This window comes from Bos grunniens, chromosome X, assembly GCF_055505025.1.
Source record: "Bos grunniens cultivar Pamir isolate PY7600 chromosome X, Bosgru_T2T1.0, whole genome shotgun sequence".
NCBI classification, from domain to species: Eukaryota; Metazoa; Chordata; class Mammalia; order Artiodactyla; family Bovidae; genus Bos; species Bos grunniens.
Window position 1 is genome coordinate 39,317,496 of NC_141194.1, and position 17,352 is coordinate 39,334,847.

General features: G+C 49.8%; 2 long non-coding RNA genes across 22 annotated transcripts in view; one reads left to right on the forward strand and one right to left on the reverse strand.

Annotated features, from left to right (window-relative positions):
* The window catches only part of LOC147340181 (uncharacterized), a 274,415-nt gene that overhangs the window by 177,969 nt on the left and 79,094 nt on the right, over window positions 1-17,352 (forward strand). Inside the window, exon 3 of one of the 18 annotated variants that reach the window (XR_015158641.1) lies at window positions 1,783-1,863. The exons of the other annotated variants lie outside the window; for them this stretch is intronic. This is a non-coding gene — a long non-coding RNA (uncharacterized LOC147340181). The remainder of the gene's footprint in view (window positions 1-1,782; window positions 1,864-17,352) is intronic. 18 annotated transcript variants of the gene reach the window in all.
* On the reverse strand, window positions 198-15,998 carry LOC147340184 (uncharacterized). Of its 4 annotated transcripts, none has more exons than XR_015158651.1 (8): window positions 15,589-15,998; window positions 15,260-15,333; window positions 11,100-11,170; window positions 10,482-10,595; window positions 7,942-8,035; window positions 6,724-6,885; window positions 2,074-3,477; window positions 198-1,981 (listed from the first exon to the last, which is right to left on the reverse strand). It is a non-coding gene; the product is annotated as an uncharacterized LOC147340184 (long non-coding RNA). The 4 variants fall into 4 exon arrangements; XR_015158649.1 differs by having other exon boundaries at window positions 15,260-15,337; window positions 15,589-15,992; XR_015158650.1 differs by having other exon boundaries at window positions 7,942-8,062; window positions 15,260-15,337; window positions 15,589-15,992.

A 17,352-nucleotide genomic window follows, 5' to 3' on the forward strand; every position in this document is an offset into this window, starting at 1 on the left:
CCTCTAGCCCCAGGAATTGAACCGGGGTCTCCTGTGTTGCAGGTAAAATGGGTTTTGCTATGCTTAATCCACGTAAGACATGCAAGGAATTATTGTTTGGTTCTGGAAAAGACTCAAGGAGGGCAGAAACATTCAGTGGGGGCTTTAGTAGCTGTGGAGGGAGCAATTTTAAAATGATTAACCATTCTTTTCAATGATTTCAGGAATATGTGGAATTTGTTTTTAATGCAAATCCTATAGAAGGGGTCAAGGTGAAAAAGGCCTCTCTGCAGCATATGCCCTAGGCCTTCAGGCCCACATCCCTAGAATTTCCCCAAATATATCTATGATATCTATATATTTAAATATTTTTTCTCTGGGGGCTGTGCTGGCTCTTCTTTACTGTGTGGGGGCTTTCTCTAGCTGTGGTGAGCGGATCTGCTCTCTAGCTGTGGGGTGCCGGCCTCTCATCGCAGTGACTTCTCTCGTCGTGAAACATGGACTCTAGGATGTGTGGGCTTCAGTAGTTGCGTCACTTGGGCTCAGTAGTGGCGCAGGGACTTAGTTGCCCCGTAACGCATGGGATCTTCCCGGACAAGGGATCAAACCTGTGTCCCCTGCATTGGCAGGCAGATTCTGAACCACTGGACTGCAAGGGAAGTCTTAAAAATTTTTTTGATATGCAAATAGGGTCACAGCAGATGCTGTCTGTCATACCCACTCACCACCCCTAGATCTCCCCCACCAACTCCCAGAGGTACCTGCAGACATTTCTGTCAAAGCCTACCTTTTCCTGTATCTCTCTGCATCAGGATGATCTCTGGCCAAGAAGATAACCCGCTGATACTCGGGATTGGCTAGATGTAAGAGTCCAGAAATAAATACCTCTCAATCAATGAGGGGCCAGAGTTCATGGATAAATACCCTGGCTTACCAGCGCCTTGGTGGCATGATCCTGAGGCATGTTCCACATGGACCCTCAGCGGGTCTCCAGGGGACTAAGCCCCATTTGCCTCCAGCAGGGACCCACTCACTGACACAGCCTTTATTGGCATCCCCCTGCCCCCGTCTCACTTCCCTCTTCCCCACTGTGCTTCTTGGATCGCCTCCCAAATAATGACATGCACCCAGATTCTTGTCTCAAGGTCTGCCTTGGGGGACATCCAACCAAGACTGAGATGATATGATCACACATTGGTCTGCATGGAACTTTCTGCAGCCAGCAGTATTACTCCCAGAACTTTCCCTGCCAGCACATACTGAAGGACTGTTTATTATTCGACAGTCTGGGCACATCAGATTCAATTTAGCCAGTCCTGTTCCAACGGGCAATTAGGTTGTTTCCAGTTTTGGGCTGTTATGGACACTGCAGCAGTGAGCAGCTTTGTGCCTCTATCGTTCTGCAAATGGGAAAAATCGATCTGAAGGATTACTTTCTAGTTCAATAGCTAGGTCAAAAGCTAAGGGAACACTTTAGATCAGGGCCCAAGGGTGGCTGTGGTGCTCAAGACTGGAGGTGACAGGACTAGAGTGGCTCAAGCAAGCCTGGGGGCACTGTCTGCAGTGAAGACCTAGTGTGCCTGAAGAGGGCCTGCCTGCCTGGCGATTCTCCCCGGGGGTCTCAGTGCATTTGTGGGGGGCTCCTGTGTGCTGGGTGCTGAGGCTACTGCAGCAGAAGGGCCTTCCCCCAGAGTCAGTATCTTCAGGAAGAACCCTACCATCCTGTTTCACATGCCCACATCCCGCTGCCACGTTCGTGCCATAGGCAGTTGTTTTTTCGAGCCAAATTCTCCTGATTTTCAGATGAAAAACAACTTGTTTTGAGAGCACGCACTCCTGAGATCTTCAGGCTCTTCCTTCCGGCTGATGAAATTAATTTTGAAGGTAGGAGGAATTGAGGAGGAGGCTGGGAATGGGTCCACAGCACACACAGGGAGTGTTTTCTATAATTTGGTCGCTCTGCCCACTCGTGAACACTTACAGTGTTTACCTGATCATCAGCCTGTGCAGAAAACAAATTTTAAAAGCATCAACATAGTTCTTTATTCTCCTCTAGAGCTATTTTCTGCTTGCTGGCTGCCTACTTGATCTTACCTTAAGGTGCAGAGAAAGGTGCCCCAGATGTTCCCTGGGGGCTTGAACCATCAGAGAGTCTAGACGAGGCTGGAAGCAGCAGCGGTCGCAAGGATAGAGAGGAAGGAGAGAAGTCATTTCCTTTTCCCTCTTTCTCTGGTTTTTCCTGTTCATCTTCTTTGTTTTCCTTTGTCATCGAAGGTGGGACGCAGGGACAGGGATGCCACCCCTCACACACACACTTACACACACATGCATGCGTGTACAAAAACACCAGTTTAGGATCTGAGCCCTGGTGAGAGCTTCTGACTGCCACTCCCTACCCAGTTCCCACCCCAAGGCCACCCATGGGCATCAAGCAAGGAAAAGCCCAGACAATTATCAGTCAGCTCAGCAACCACACTTATGAGGGGGCGACCTAGGGAGAGGTCTGCCCTCCAGGAGGGCCCAGGAGTCACCTGGCCTCCGGGGATGCTCTCTCTGCTGTATGGGGACCATTCCATTCCAGGAGCTGTGAGCCCTGGCATCTGGGGAGAGGTGTGGCAAAGGGAGCTGGCCTCCTGGGCACCCCAGCAGAAGTGGGAAGTTGAATTCTGACCTTGTTGCCAGAGGTGTGCAGTTCACAGGAGGGACGTGGTCAGAAGCGGGTGGGAGGGCTGCTAATGCTGAGCAGTGATCTTCTGTACTGAGCACAGGCTGATGCCAGGCCCGTGTCATCAGACAGCCCCGAGTTCTCTTCCTTCATATCCAGGGGAGGCCCCTGTTCTTGAAGGATGTGTCTGAAGAGTCTCAGGTGTACATGCAAATCACCTCCCTCCCCCAGCTCCTGCTGCCCATCCTTCATGCAAGCACAGCAGAGTAGCTGGGAGCAGGGACTCTAGGGCTGTGCCGCCTAGGGTAGAATCCCTGCATTACCCCTGAACAGCCTGGAGACCTTGGACGAGTTACTTCCCTGCCCTGTGCCTGTTTCGTCCTCTGGTTGATGTGAGGGTCAGCATTCGGGAAGTGATTCTAACCGTGCCTGACACACAGTCAACAGTGAATATAAGCATTTGTGAAATTAAAATGGGGGCACGTCCCCCAGCCTATGGAATGTAGAAGCCGTCTACTGAAGATTCGAGGCTGCTGATGGGCAGTCACAGGACAGTGAAGGATGAGGAGTTACCTCAGGATGGGGTCCAACATGGCACCATAGGACGATCCTGAACATCCCTCCTCCCTTGGACACGCCAAATCTACAGCTCCATATGGAACCATTTCCACAGAAATGTAGCTGAGCAGCTCCTTTACATCAGCAAACCAGGCAAGAGCCACATCAAGGAGGGAAGGATGGGAATTGCCTGGTGGTCCAGTGGTTAGGACTTGGTACTTCCACTGCCGGGGCCCTGGGTTCAATCCTTGGTTGGGAGACTAAGATCCCATAAGCTGTGCAGTGAGGCAAAAACATAAAGGGGAAGGAAAGGCTGAGACACAGTGTCACCATAAACCCCACCCTGGCATGGCAACCCACCATCAGGAGGGAACATACAAGCCTGGAGCTTCTCCTTAAGGAATGAGTCTCCCAAGTGCCTGGCTTTGAACACCTATAGGTCTCACATCTGTGAGACCCAGAATTCCATAGCAAACCAAGAAAGAGTTCTCTAAGGGCTCATGCTCAGAGTTCAGTTCAGTCACTCAGTTGTGTCCGACTCTTTGCAACCCTATGGACTGCTGCACGCCAGGCTTCCTTGTCCATCACCAAGGTAGCTCATGCTCAGAAGCAACTTCAAATTAAACATCCCACAATTTCCTGGCTGATTGCACTTGTTAGATATTCATCTCTGGCCTCTCTCACCGAGGGCTCGGAGGTCTGCCATTTTGCAGTTTCCTTCCTCTCCCTCTTGAGATCTTTCTCCTTCCAACTCTCTTGTCTCAGCCTGGAGGAGTCCCAGACTGCCTGTGGAAAAGCCCAGTTTCTCAATATTCCAGTTCCAGAGCAATTTATTCCCCCTGTATTCCAACTTCTCCATTCCAGATGCTGCTCTGCTCTGATTTTTCTTCATGAAAGTGTTGATGTGTTTTTCTGAACAAAAGCACCAGCCACCCTGAGTTTCCATCCTTAGTAACCTGTATGTGATCTTAATTAATCCTTATGATGCCTCACGAACCAAATACCACTATTATGCTTTTCATAGCTGAGTAGATCATGACCTAAAGAGATTGTCAAAAAGCCAGTTGTTCATGGAACTGAGATTCGAACCCAGCTCTGTTTGCCCTGCTCCTAATCATGACCCCGTACTGCCTTCACATACCAAAACAAAAAACCATTTTGAAGGAGACCAGAATTTCTGTGCCTTACTCTCTGAGTGACCCTAGGTTCAGCTAAAAACACTATGGCTTCTGAAAGTGAAGTGAAAGTGTTAGTCACTACCACTCTAGAAAACAGTATGGCAGTTTCTCAAAAATTAAAAATAGAACCACCAGGTGATCCAGCAATTCCACTTCTGGGTATTTATGCAAAAGTTTTGAAAGCAGAGAAGGGAGATTTTTCACATCCATGTTCATAGCAGCATTATTCATAGTAGCCAAGAGGTGGATGCAACACAAGTGTCCATCAAAGGATGAATGGATAGAACAAAGTGTGGCCTGTCCACACATTGGAATGTCATTCAGCCTTAGAAAAGAAGGAAATTCTGACATGTGCTACCATGTGGATGAACCCCAAGGATGTTATGCTAAGTAAAACGTCAGTCACAAAAAGGAACTAGCTCAGGAAATCTATTTAACATTGTCCCCTTAAAAAATGCTTGGTCCATTTTATATGCCATGGTTTTTTCGACAGTTGAAAACTTTGAAAATTAAAAATAAAAAAATTTAAAACATTTTTGCTTCTCAAACGCTCAATGTTTAACCCACTCTCTGACCCTGCATCATTATTTCGAAATCTCCTTTGCAGAGCACAAGTCCTAGACTGGTAGATCTGACTCCACTGGGAAATTGCTAAAGCTTGCCCAGGTCCTCTCTTTACACCTGCTCTGCCCAACTGTGCCAAGTTCAGAGACTCTTAACACTTCCAGGGGCTCAAGACTCTCTTTAGAATCTGATAGAAGCTTCTACCCTCTCCCTACCTCCACACCCTGAATGCACACATGCATTGACACAGATAATTTTCCTTATGATTCCGATGATCCCTAGATATTCTGGGGCCTCCCTGTAGTCTTTCAAGGACCCCAGAATGAGATTCCCTAAGTCCCTCACATCACAGAGCTGCCCCTGATGGGCTTAAAGATTTCATTGTTAGTCATCTGCCTTCCTTCTTGGTGAAATCAAAGAAAGGGTGAGCTTCTTATAAAAAGGTCGTATGTGGCATCTCATCCCTTTAGAATGGTGCTATATTATCTGTGTGACAAGTCAGTGTAAAACATCTCTGTGTGTACAGAGTGATGTGTGTATGTGTAAGTATAGCTCTTCTGTTTTTGTTTTTTGTTTAGTCACTGTTGTGTCTGACTGCGACCCCATGGTCTGTAGCCCACCAGGCTCCTCTGTCCATGGGATTTCTCAGCAAGAATACTGGAGTGGGCTGCCATTTCCTTTCCCAACACCTACCCTGCTGCTGCTGCTGCTGCTGCTAAGTCGCTTCAGTCATATCTGACTCTGTGCGACCCCATAGACGGCAGCCCTAGGCACAGTTAATTAGCATTTGGAACAAACTAATCAGGAACCTAGACTCCAGAAGTGGCTGCTGCTGCTAAGTCGCTTCAGTCGTATCCAACTCTGTGCGACCCCACAGACGGGGGCCCACCAGGCTCCCCCGTCCCTGGGATTCTCCGGGCAAGAACACCGGAGTGGGTTGCCATTTCCTTCTCCAATGCATGACAGTGAAAAGTGAAAGTGAAGTCGCTCAGTCGTGTCCAACTCTTTGCGACCCCATGGACTGCAGCCTACCAGGCTCCTCCGCCCATGGGATTTTCCAGGCAAGAGTACTGGAGTGGGGTGCCATTGCCTTCTCCCCAGAAGTGGCTACCAGATCAAATCTACACCAAAAAGATAAAAAATCTACATCAGAAGCTCTTTGAATTAGCAGAGGTATCTTAGAAATATTAAGATATATGATTTAAGAACAAGGTCCTATGTAACATGGGAAACTATATTCGGTTTCTTATAATAAACTATAATGGAAAAGAATCTGAGAAAGAATACATGTATATGTATAACCGAGTCACTTTACTGGACACCCGAAACTAACACAACATGGTGAATCAACTATAGTTCGATAATTAAAAAAAAAAAAGATTACGGACCCCTGGCACCCTCAGTACCATGCTCTAATCCGGAGTTCCATTTGGCCCCCTGCCACGTCCCCATCTTCAGAGGACTGTGGTGCCTGAGCCCCCCGAAATTTGGCTGACCCCGCCAAGAGAGGATCACTGTCAGAAGGAGCCCTGCATACAGAGTGCCTATCGGAGAACCTGCGGATGAGCAGGACGTTACCAGGCCTGCAGGAACAGGTCACAGTGCTGTCCTTGTACCTGCTTCCTAATGACCATCCATCCACCTGGCCAAATTCCACCTGAGGTTTGTTTTTATTCTCTCATGCCACCTGGCAGTGGGTGATGAGGAAGGACAGGAAGAGCCTCAACCGATTTCCCTGGCACATTTCCAGGGTAGCAGGATCAGCCTGGGGATACCCACCAGCAGTCCAAGTCAGACGAGACTTTGCTGTGTTCAGAAATTAGACAGTGTCATCGAGACTCAGCTTCTCCCTGTCTGTTGCCCTGGCTTCATCCTTAGGCTCTCTACTGATGGTAAGATGGCGGCAGCGTCTCCTCATGTTTACTCTGGTTCAAGTTTGGCCTGGAAAGTAAAGAGGATATTTTCCTGAGAGCTCTAGTGAACGTCCCCTGAGTGAGTCTGATTGCTATTCTGACCTGACTGGCATCAGGTGACCATTCCTGGTCCAGTCACTGTTGCTGACGAAAAGATGTTCCAATAGGTTGGCATGAGTCAAGAGCCACTCCAGGCAGGGGTGTCAGCTCCACGGGAACCCCATGGTTTGGGAGCAGTTAGGGGTGAGTGGCAGATGAAAGCTGCCTACAACTTCTTTTCCACTCCTCCCATTGAGAGGTAGAGCCCATTTCCCTTCCCCTTGAATCTAGGCCAGCCTTAAACCTTGTTTTAACCGCAAAAAAATATGGTAAATTTCAAGGCTGGACCTTAAGAAATCTGTGGATACTGCTTTTGCATGTGTGGAATGTGCCCTCACGGAATGCTCTAAGGAAGCTTAAGCAGCCGGGTGGAGAGGCCCACATTGGGGAGAATCTTGGAGCCCTGGCCAGTATCCTCAGCTGGACTCCCTGCCAGCACCCAGCATAACCTGCCAGCTGTGTGGTTGGAGCCATCTGAAACAGTCCAGATTGTAACAGGGAAGAGTCAGTTTTGACTCTTCCATGCTAGATCTGTTTCTGTGACTTTTATAATCATACATAATGGCCTGTGTCAGAGAATCCTGCCCCCCTCTGCCTGACCCTTAAATTAAAGTGCTCACCTGCGAATGACTGTAAGAAAAATGAAACTAACACATCCCCCCTGCCTGAGGATTGCCATTCTAGGAGATACTTGCAAGAATTAAATGGTCTTTTTTACTTTGTTTCCTCACCTCCCCCATCTCCGATCCATAAAAGAACCTGGCATCCAGACCCTGACAAGATGGTTATTTTGAGATGTTAGTCTGCTATCGTCTCAGTCAGCTGGCTTTTTGAATAAAGTCATATTCCTTGCCTCAACATCTCGTCTCTTGGACTCACTGGCCTCTCATGCACCAAGCAGAGCAAGCTTGGATTCGGTAACAAGACCAGCTGGGCCTCCAGACACCACAAGGATCAGAAGAATCACCCAGTTGAGCATACTCACAGAATTATGGGAAATAATGCTTATTGTTGCTTGAAGTCATGCAGTTTGGGAAGAGTTTTGTTACACAGCCATTGATAGCTGGTACACAGTGGCTCTGCAAGTGAAAATCAGAAGGGTTTTCCTGGAAATTAAAGAGAGTAAATACCAGATAGACAACAAACAGGAGTCCACCACAACGACCTATTCTGTGTAGGTAACTGAGTCACTACTGATGGGCTCAAGAAGACACAGAATTTTCCACAGCAGCATACCAGTTCCCACTCACCAGTTTTGTTAGTGTCCTGAGACAGTTGCTGTAGCAGCAGAGACAGTTTCTTAATTCCAAGCTCTGAGCTCCAGCAATAGATTTTTAAAGACAACTGTTCCTTTGGGGGCTCCTATGGCAAAGATGTTGGCCCTCCCCCACTAGCAGGTCACAATTGCAGGCTTCTGGGAGTCATTTTTGGAGTTCTGGAGACCCCGCCTAGAGTTATCACAACAGCCCTTCTGTAATGAGTTGGATGGTGGCTTCCCAAAAGCTATGCCTGGAATCTGTACGTGGGACCTGGTTTGGCAAAAGAGGCTTTATAGATGTAATTAAGTTAAAGAGATGAGATGAGATCATCCTGGATTACTGAGGTGGGCCCTAAATACAGTGATAGATGCCCTTATAACAGACAGAGGAGGAGGAAACACAGAGATGAGAGGGCCACGTGAAGACGCAGGCAGAGATGAGAGTGATACAGCTACAAAGAATCCAGACAGCCACCAGAAGCTGGAAGAGGCAAAGGATTCTTCCCTAGAGCATCCAGAGGAAGCATGACTTGACCTCCAGGATTCTTGCCTGGAGGATCCCCATGGACAGGGGAGCCTGGCGGGCTATAGTTCACAGGGTCACAAAGAGTCGGACATGAATGAACACACACACACATATCCCAATGCCATTAAGAGGCTCCATCCATAGTCACTTCCTAAAGAGCAGGTTGTATTTGTCTGCTTTATTCCATGTGTGTATGTGGGTGTATCTGTGCTTCTGTGTGTGCGTTTGTGTATGCATTTCTGTGAGTTTGTGCTTGGTGTTTGGATGTGTGTATGTGTATTTATGTGTGTGTGTATAAATATGTGTGTGTACTATATGTGCATATTTGTGTGTGTTTATGTGTATATATTTATATGCTTGTGGAGAGGGGGCATCGGGACAAATGAAGTGCCTGTGATAACTGTTAATACCATAAACTTGAGCTATTGTTTTCATAAATGGGAGGCTGGAGTTGGCCTCGTGCTGCTTCTTACCACTGCGCTGTTAAAATGACATTGCTCTGGAAGAATCCTTTCGTTCTGTGAGCGTAACCACGTAAACCAGGAGGAGCAAATTCCACTCCGTGGGAACTCGCAGGATCTGCTTCGCCCGTGGAGCCCCTAAGCCAGAGCGCGACAGCCCCTCGTGGCCTTTGTGTTGGGGACCAGAATAAAAACCGTGGAATTCTCCGCTGGTACAAGGGACATCACCGCAGTGCTTCTTCATAGTTTCCCTGTGGCGCCTGTATTGCTGGTTATTAAGCATGCATTTTGCACCTGAGGCTCTTCTAGCCCCTGGCTTGACTGAGAGGAGTCCCTCCCCGCCCCGGTCCTCAGGAAGCTCCTGACCTGATGCTGGTGGCTGAAGCCAGCTCTGTCCCTCCTACCTTGAGCCCAGGTCTAGGTGAGTGCTGTGAACCTGGGGCTCAGCCAGGCGATACAGCAAAGCCAGCCTTTCCAAGTGGGTTTAGAGGAACAAGAGGCAAAGAACTGAAGCTGAGGGGTGGGGCGGGGGCTGAGGAAGGTGGGAGGGGGACAGCTGGGGGCACCCACAGCCCTCATTCCCCCCAGAAGTTCATTCCTGCTGGAGAGGATAGTTATTAGCGGCAGTATCAGTTTTTGAGTGCTCGCTGTGTATCCTAAGTGCTGGATGTGTATCTTCACACCAAGCCTCACAACAGCATAAATTATATTCCTGCCTGGTAAGGCCCCCATGGCTGATGCTCCACTAAGGATTTCTCAGACCTGATGCTGCCCCACATCCCCTGCCTGAGTCTGCATGAGTCTGGACTTTGGGAATAGACACAGCTGATTCCAACCTCCTCCTCCCCTGGCTCTGTCTGTGCTCAGGGGTGCCTGGGCTCCGGTCCCTGCTTCCCTCCCTCCTTGAGGCTCAGAGCATGCTGGTCGCCAACAGGACTGGGACTCCGGCAGCCTCTGTGCTGATTCCTGTGTCATTCATCACACAGGGCTCACTTGGATGTCTGCGTTGAGAAACAAATGTTTTTCCCCTTTAGTAAATCAAGTGAAACATCACACACGGGGACAGCTGGTTAGAGCACAAGCTACTACTTTTCTCCAAGGTGAGGACATTGAAGGCACAAAATGTATGCAGGGCTGTGCATGGGCAATGCCCAGCCTGCCAGCTCAGCACATCCTGGCTCCCCTCCCCGCGCCCCTTTGCCTTGGGCTCCAAGCCAGCTGGGCACCGTGTCTCGCTCCCCAGCCCTTGAGGAAACAAGGTCGTCTTTCTGGCTGCTTACCCGGACACAAGGCAGGCTTGGCAGACACAGCCCTTCCAGGTGCCTCCCAGTATCTCAGCTTGTTTGGACTCTCCTCTCTGGTTCTTGAAACCAGAAATCTCCCCAACATGGCCCCTGCATTAGAGCGAGGAAATGGGGGATAGGAGTGTATAAAGCAGGTTTGGGCTGTAGACTAAGCGTGCTACTGGACTCTTGTAGCCTCTGCTCTTTCAGTTGCTCTTTCACCCCTCTGTCTTCAAGCTCTTAGACCCAGGCTCCCAACTGTCAAGACCTACTTTTAAAAATATATTTTGTGGCAGTCATTTACACTTTAGTCTAAAGTTAACTGTGAAGTAATTCTCTGTCTGGAGGATTTGCACTTACATCTTTCTGGATGGAAATCATTCCTTAATGGGAGATGTGTCCCCATTAAAGGGATTTTTGACTCCTAATCTATAAGGCAGAGACGCATGGGTGAGGGGGCAGGGTTTGATGCTCCTTCAGACTGAGACTCCTACAACTTCATCCACTTGTCCTGCTTCCAGACTGCCTAGCTTACATCAACATCTTCCCTCTCTGCTCTCTTACTCTCTCCAAGCTTAAGTTGATCCTGGGGTTTGAGAGGTTTTGGTGACTCACCTTGGTGATTCATGTGAGAATTGTAAGATTTCAGGGCTGGTGGGAACGTGGAAGTCAAATAATACAAGTTTCTAGATGAAGAAACAGAAACTCAGGTTAAGGGAGAGGTGAGATGCCCAAGATCCCATGGCAAGTTATAGCAAAGAGGGGGAACCAGACCCCAGATTTCCTGGCTCCTAGCAATGTCCTTTTTACCAAGACCTGGAAATAACTCTCAAACACTGGCACCATTCGCAAAATGAAGTCCAGGCAGAAGCTGTCTGCTTTGCTGAATCACAGAGCATGTATCAGGGGTCTGGCCCTTCCAGGGTTAATGACACAGGCAGCCTCTGTGTGGCTTGGGAGGAATGTTCCTAGAAGAATTCTGTCTAGAAGAGGAGGCTCAGGGTGTGCTCCTTATGGTTACAGGGTCAAGCAGAGCTCGCTGTTTTCACTGTCCAAACATCTCTCCTCTATTTGGCAACAGGGGTCTTTGATTTTGTTTTCCAAGCAGTCCAGAGCCCCTCATGCTCCCAAAGCAGAGTCGCCCTTGGCTGTACCCTCCAGGCCAGCCTTCTGAGTTACTTCCTTCTCACCTCAGCACCAGGCCCCTCATCTATTTGAAATCAGCCTTGACCTAAAGTTGCCTGGAATCATCCTAGGAGTACAGGCCAAAGGCAGAGGACCAGAATCAGTACGTGGTCTACTGGATCAACAGACAATACCCACAGACCACCTGGGTTCAACTCTCCCCTCTGCCGCCTCCCCGCTCTCTGTCTTCAGGCTGTTTGCTTAACCTCACCAGGTCTGAGAATCCTCCTTTGTCAGGTAGGGATCATTCTGGGGCTTGCCTCCCAGACTGTCATGACAGTTCAGTGGAGCCAATACATGGAAAACATTTAGCACTTACATACTAGAACAGTGTCCACGTGTAGTAAAGTGTTAACTTAAAGTGACTCATAATATCTTTGCTGCCTTCTCTCAGAACCTCCCAGATGCCTCTCCCCCATGAAACTAAGCACTCCGAGCTTTGTTTTGAAAGGAGGGGTGGGGATGGGATATGTTAAAAGGAACCTGTGTGGAAATGTGTGAGAGTTATCTGAAAAAATTGAAATGTACCAGCCATACCCACTTCATCCTGACATCAGGCCAAACCAAGGCAAGAAAACTAATATGATAAATAAGTCTTTATGTGATATGGAAAGAGAGAGAGAGACATGAAGGGAGGGAGGGAAAGGGAGAAGCAGCAGCAGAAGCAGGAGATGGAGTGTGGGGTCCTCTCTGCTCTGCTCCCCAAAATTAGCATTATTGTGCATGTGTGCTAAGTTGCTTCAGTCATGTCCAATTCTTTGCGACCCCATGGACTATATCCCGCCAGGCTCCTTTGTCCATTGGATTCTCCAGGCAAGAATACTGGAGTGGGTTGCCATGCCTTCCTCCAGGGGATCTTCCTGACCCAGAGATCGAACCCGAGTCTCTTATGTCTCCTGCATTGGCAGGCAGGTTCTTTACCACTCGTGCCACCTGGCATCAGGTCATTATTCCTTTTCTTTTTGACATGGTCTTTGTTGCTAATGGCACCCCACTCCAGTACTTTTGCCTGGAAAATCCCATGGACAAAGGAGCCTGGTAGGCTGCAGTCCATGGGGTTGGTAAGAGTCGGACGAGACTGAGCGATTTCACTTTCACTTTTCACTTTCATGCATTGGAGAAGGAAATGGCAACCCACTCCAGTGTTCTTGCCTGGAGAATCCCAGGGACGGGGGAGCCTGGTGGGCTGCCATCTATGGGGTCGCACAGAGTCGGACACGACTGAAGCGACTTAGCAGCAGTAGCAGTTGTTGCTAATGTACAGGTTAGTGCTGAGAAACAAAATAATGAGGAAAATGAAATGGGATGCTCTGAGGGAGCCAGTGGTACATAAATATTTTAACTGTCCAACAAACTTGAGTTCTATGCACATCAGCACCTTCATTCTCGCCCCTTACACCGTGCGGCACTGCACCTGGGTAGCTCTGAGCTGGCCACCAGCGTGGTCCAGAAACCTCACCTCTTCCCCTTCGACAAGCTGAGTATTGATTCTCAGGCCGGGGAACCGCCATGCGAAAGCTGCTGTCCAGGCTGCTGTGAGGGCCCCCTGTGGCCACAGTTTGGTGTTTATGGGCTGAGGGCAGATTGAGCGGCCAGCTGTCTGCAGCAGGAAAGTCCCTTGGTCGAAAAATGTATCCCCTACTGTCCTGTGGTAAATGCCTGAAATTCCACCATTAGCAATGCATTCCTTTAGGTATGCCACACCATTCTGAGGCCACAATTTTCACGTAAAAATGCCCCTCTGGGGAGTAACTCATGAAGACCCTGACACTTAAGATGAAAGAGTATTTCCTGAGAGAGAAGGTGAACATTGGCTATCTTGCTGGTGGGAGAGCGGCGGGGGTCAAGGAGAGAAGGCGTGTGGAAAAAGGGCTGTGGCTTGGAGTGCCGAAGCCAAACTTGGACAGCTGGGTTCTTATAACACTTTTAAAACATGGCCTTAAAGTCTTTGACGCTCCTTCCAATGGGAGGTGGGATTTATGGCCTCTCCCCTTGAACCTGGGTGGGCTGTGACTGCTGAAGCACCCTTTGTAACCTCTGAGGCGTTCAGTTATACAAGGTCATGAAGCTTCCTCCTGATTCTCTGGAACATTCATTTGGGAGTCCAGGGTCCTCAGGTAAGAAGCGTGACTACTCTGAGACCTCATGCTGGAAAGCTCACTCTGAGACCAACCTGGCAAGCAGCCCTGCTGAAGTTCTAGATACGAGAGGAAAGCCTCCAGAAGCAGAAGAGTTGTGCCATCAACCCCACCCAAATTCCTCACCTATGAAATTGTAAAATAGAAAGAATCAGTTGTTTCTAGCTGCTCAGGACTGTGGTAGTTTCTTCTGCAGAAGAAGCTAATAGAACAGCCAGTTGGCCTCACAGAATCAGGGCTGGTGGGGGTGGGGCTGGATTTGCCCACAGGACAGCCTGAATCCCTCAGAAACCAGCTACCTCAGTTCCCTGGAAATAATGCCGAGCCCACACTTGGGGCCTTCCAGCCCATGATGGGCCATTATCTCCTGGAGCAGAAGAATTTGGGGAATTCTCTACAGATAGGGACATTGACCTTCCAAGATGCAAGGCAACCAGCTGCTCCCCTGGTGTCCATGATTTGACCTGGTGTCTGGCCCTTCAGACTCCTAGAGGAGCAGTTGTGAGGTTTGGTGAGGAAAAGCATAGGTGTGGGCTCAGAAGCCAGAAAGGCCCGGGTTCGAGACCTGACTTAAGTCTAGAAGAGGGTGGAAGGAGCGAGGAGAAGCTGATCCATAGATAAGGCTCTGTGTCTCCAGCCTGCTGGGTGGCCACCCTGTGTGGTGCCCACCTTGTGAGTGGCCCAGCCCAGGGCAGTCAGCAGCATGTGGCAGCCAGAGTCACTCCAGGCTGGTCACAGCTGGACTCCTGTCACCAGGAAATCTTTTCACTCACAGATGGACAAGTTCTGTTAGCACCTTGTTGCAGTTCTGGAAAAATAGAGACTGTTCATAAGGGGGAGAAGATGGAATTTAAAAAAGAGAGAGAGAGATTTTGATGAGCATGGACATAATGTCTTTTTTCTCCTAAGTGGCAACCACTTGATTTGTTTATGGCCCTGTGGTGTTTTCCAGACTCTTGCTTCCTCAAATCCCTTCTTTCCATTCTGACCTAGTTTGGGCTCCCTCAGAAGCAGACTCAGAGCAAGATTTGAGCTTAACTGGTTTGTTGGGGAGGAAACTCAGTGGTATAGGGGAGGCCAGCCAGGAAAGGGAAGGTTGCATTATCAAGGGAATAACTGCCACAGGCCACGGCGTTCAACACGCCTGTCTCCGAGTCCCCTACCTCGGGGCCAAAAGCTGACTAATTATCTTCTGACTCCTGTGGGCACCTGCTGAGAGCTTGGCCTGCGTGGGGCCAGGAGCAGGCCCTCCTGTCCAACGGAGGTCACCCGAGCGCACAGAGGACCCTGCTGATGTGCAGACACTGGGAGTGCGGGGCCATCGGGGCCACACCTGTGCCTGCTGTAGGCTCTTTCCCTTCGGACCTGTCCCTGGCCTTCCCGGTGGGCCCTTTATTCACACACGATCAGCTGAGGATTCATTTACCACAATCTCGACAATCCATCTCTCACCTCAAGTGGAACGAAAGTCGCCGTAATCCCCAGTTTCTCCCTCTGAGTTCCTCAGAAGAAAGGGATCAGCCTTCCTGCCTTGGAGACAACAGAGACAGCCTCAGAGAGTGGCAGGGCAGACAGAGCCACCCCTCCAGCATGGGGGCAGGACTCCCCTCCCCACACCATCCCGCTTTCTCTTCTGGCCCTGAGAGGGCGCAGACCCTGGCCACTAGCCGCTCTTGATTGTCTTTCCAGAAAGGCCTTGCCCCATCCTGCGCACCCCCTCAGACCCTGTGCCCCAGAGCCTGAGGACCTCCACCTTCCTGCTGGTGCGCCCTGGGCCTCACCTCGCTTTGCTAAGCCTCCACGCTCTGTCGAGTTGGGCCCAGCTGTCATTGCTGTGGCCAAGCCTTGACACGGAGCGCTGAGGTTTGTTTTTATTTTCCGTTTCCAAGGCGCCTTCTCTCCCAGGAGCAGGAGGTGCTGGGGAAGCTGTAATTTGCTAAACAGGCATTAATCTTCACATCAATCCCGAGAGGCAGGTAGAGCTTCTCGGTCAAAACACACAGGGTTGTGATCAGACGTGGCTGGCAGGGTAACGCGCAGATATTTGCACCTCTCCAGCCCAGCCCCTGCTCTCCCTCCTGGCAGCTGCCAACTTCGCCCCTGGGCGGTGGCCCACAGAGAACGTTGTCTTGGGAGAGCCAGGCATCAAGGCCATTCTGCTGCTCTCCCCTGGCCCCCTTAGTCTCTCTCCGGCCTTCCCCTCTCACACAGGGTAACTTAAAAGCGGCGTGGCCTTGGAGGAAGGCAGAAGACCTGGGTGTGAATCTTGCTATGTCACTTTTTTTCCATTCCACAAATATTAATGAGCCCCTGTTAGGTTCCTGGCACTTTTGGGTTCTGGGAATACAGTGATAAATGTTGGGGTTTCCGGAGGATCAATTAATAATACTCCTTTCTTCTCCTCCCGGCCAATTGAGAAATAGACATAGAAGTCCAAAAGGTGGAGTTCAAAATGTTCCTTATTACGGAGAAGGCTATATTGGCAGATGGGGCTTGAGATCTATCACAATTGTCTTGCTGACACTTGCCCCAGCATTGATCTGACCTGCTCAGCCCCAGGCAGGGCTGAGGCCCACAGGGAGCAGAGATGATGTGCTCTTTGGTGGGGTCGGGGGGTGGGGGGGGGAGAGCTGCCTTCCAAAGGGAACCCAGAAGGTGCTGAGACTGCCCCCCCGCCCCGGGGCCTGGATTCTTTGCTCCAACTCATTGCTTTGTTAGGGTCCCCTGAAGGTAGCCCCTGGGATGAGGATATGAGTACACAGAGGGTATTTGGAAGGGGCCGCTAGGGAAGATGGGGAGGGCATGTGGCCACAGGCCAAGAGTCACAGAGCTTGGCACATGCTAAGTTGTCAGTAAATGATGGTTCTGTTCATCTCTCATTCTGCAGGCAGGAACAGGTGACCCTCGGATATGGCAGTTTGACTCCCACATCATCTGGCTGCTTGGAGGGTGGGGTGTGGACAGGGGATATTAATGGCAATGGAGATGCTGGCACTTGGGCTCCAGCACCCCTGACCAATAGCGACAGGGCAGAGATGAGGGTGGAAAGGGCAAAGGCGGGGTCATTGTCAGGGAGCCACAACTCCTGCCTGTGATTGGAGGGGGAAATACCATTACCAAGTGACTCTCAAGGATTCCGGATTTCACCTCTAGTTCTTAGGCCTAGAGAGTTCTGTGACCCCTTGGTCCCAGAGATGTCGCAGCCTAGATGGGCACACACATGCATACACAAGCATACACAAATACAGACATATGCACACACAGACATGCATGTGTACACAATACGCACACACACAAATTACCCGCATTCTCAAATACTTATGTTCTCAAACATATATACAAAGGCACACGCTCACACGCACACACATTCATTCACCCACACATACTTTTTCTGCTACTTGCTGTGATCTCATTAGGCAGGAAAGATGTTAAAGGGCAGCCGTAGGGACATGGCCTCTTCAACAGGACTGTCGGTGAAAAGGTCTGTACCCTCCCTCCTACCCGCAATTCCCACCCTCCCATTCCCCAAGAACTAGTCAGGAAGT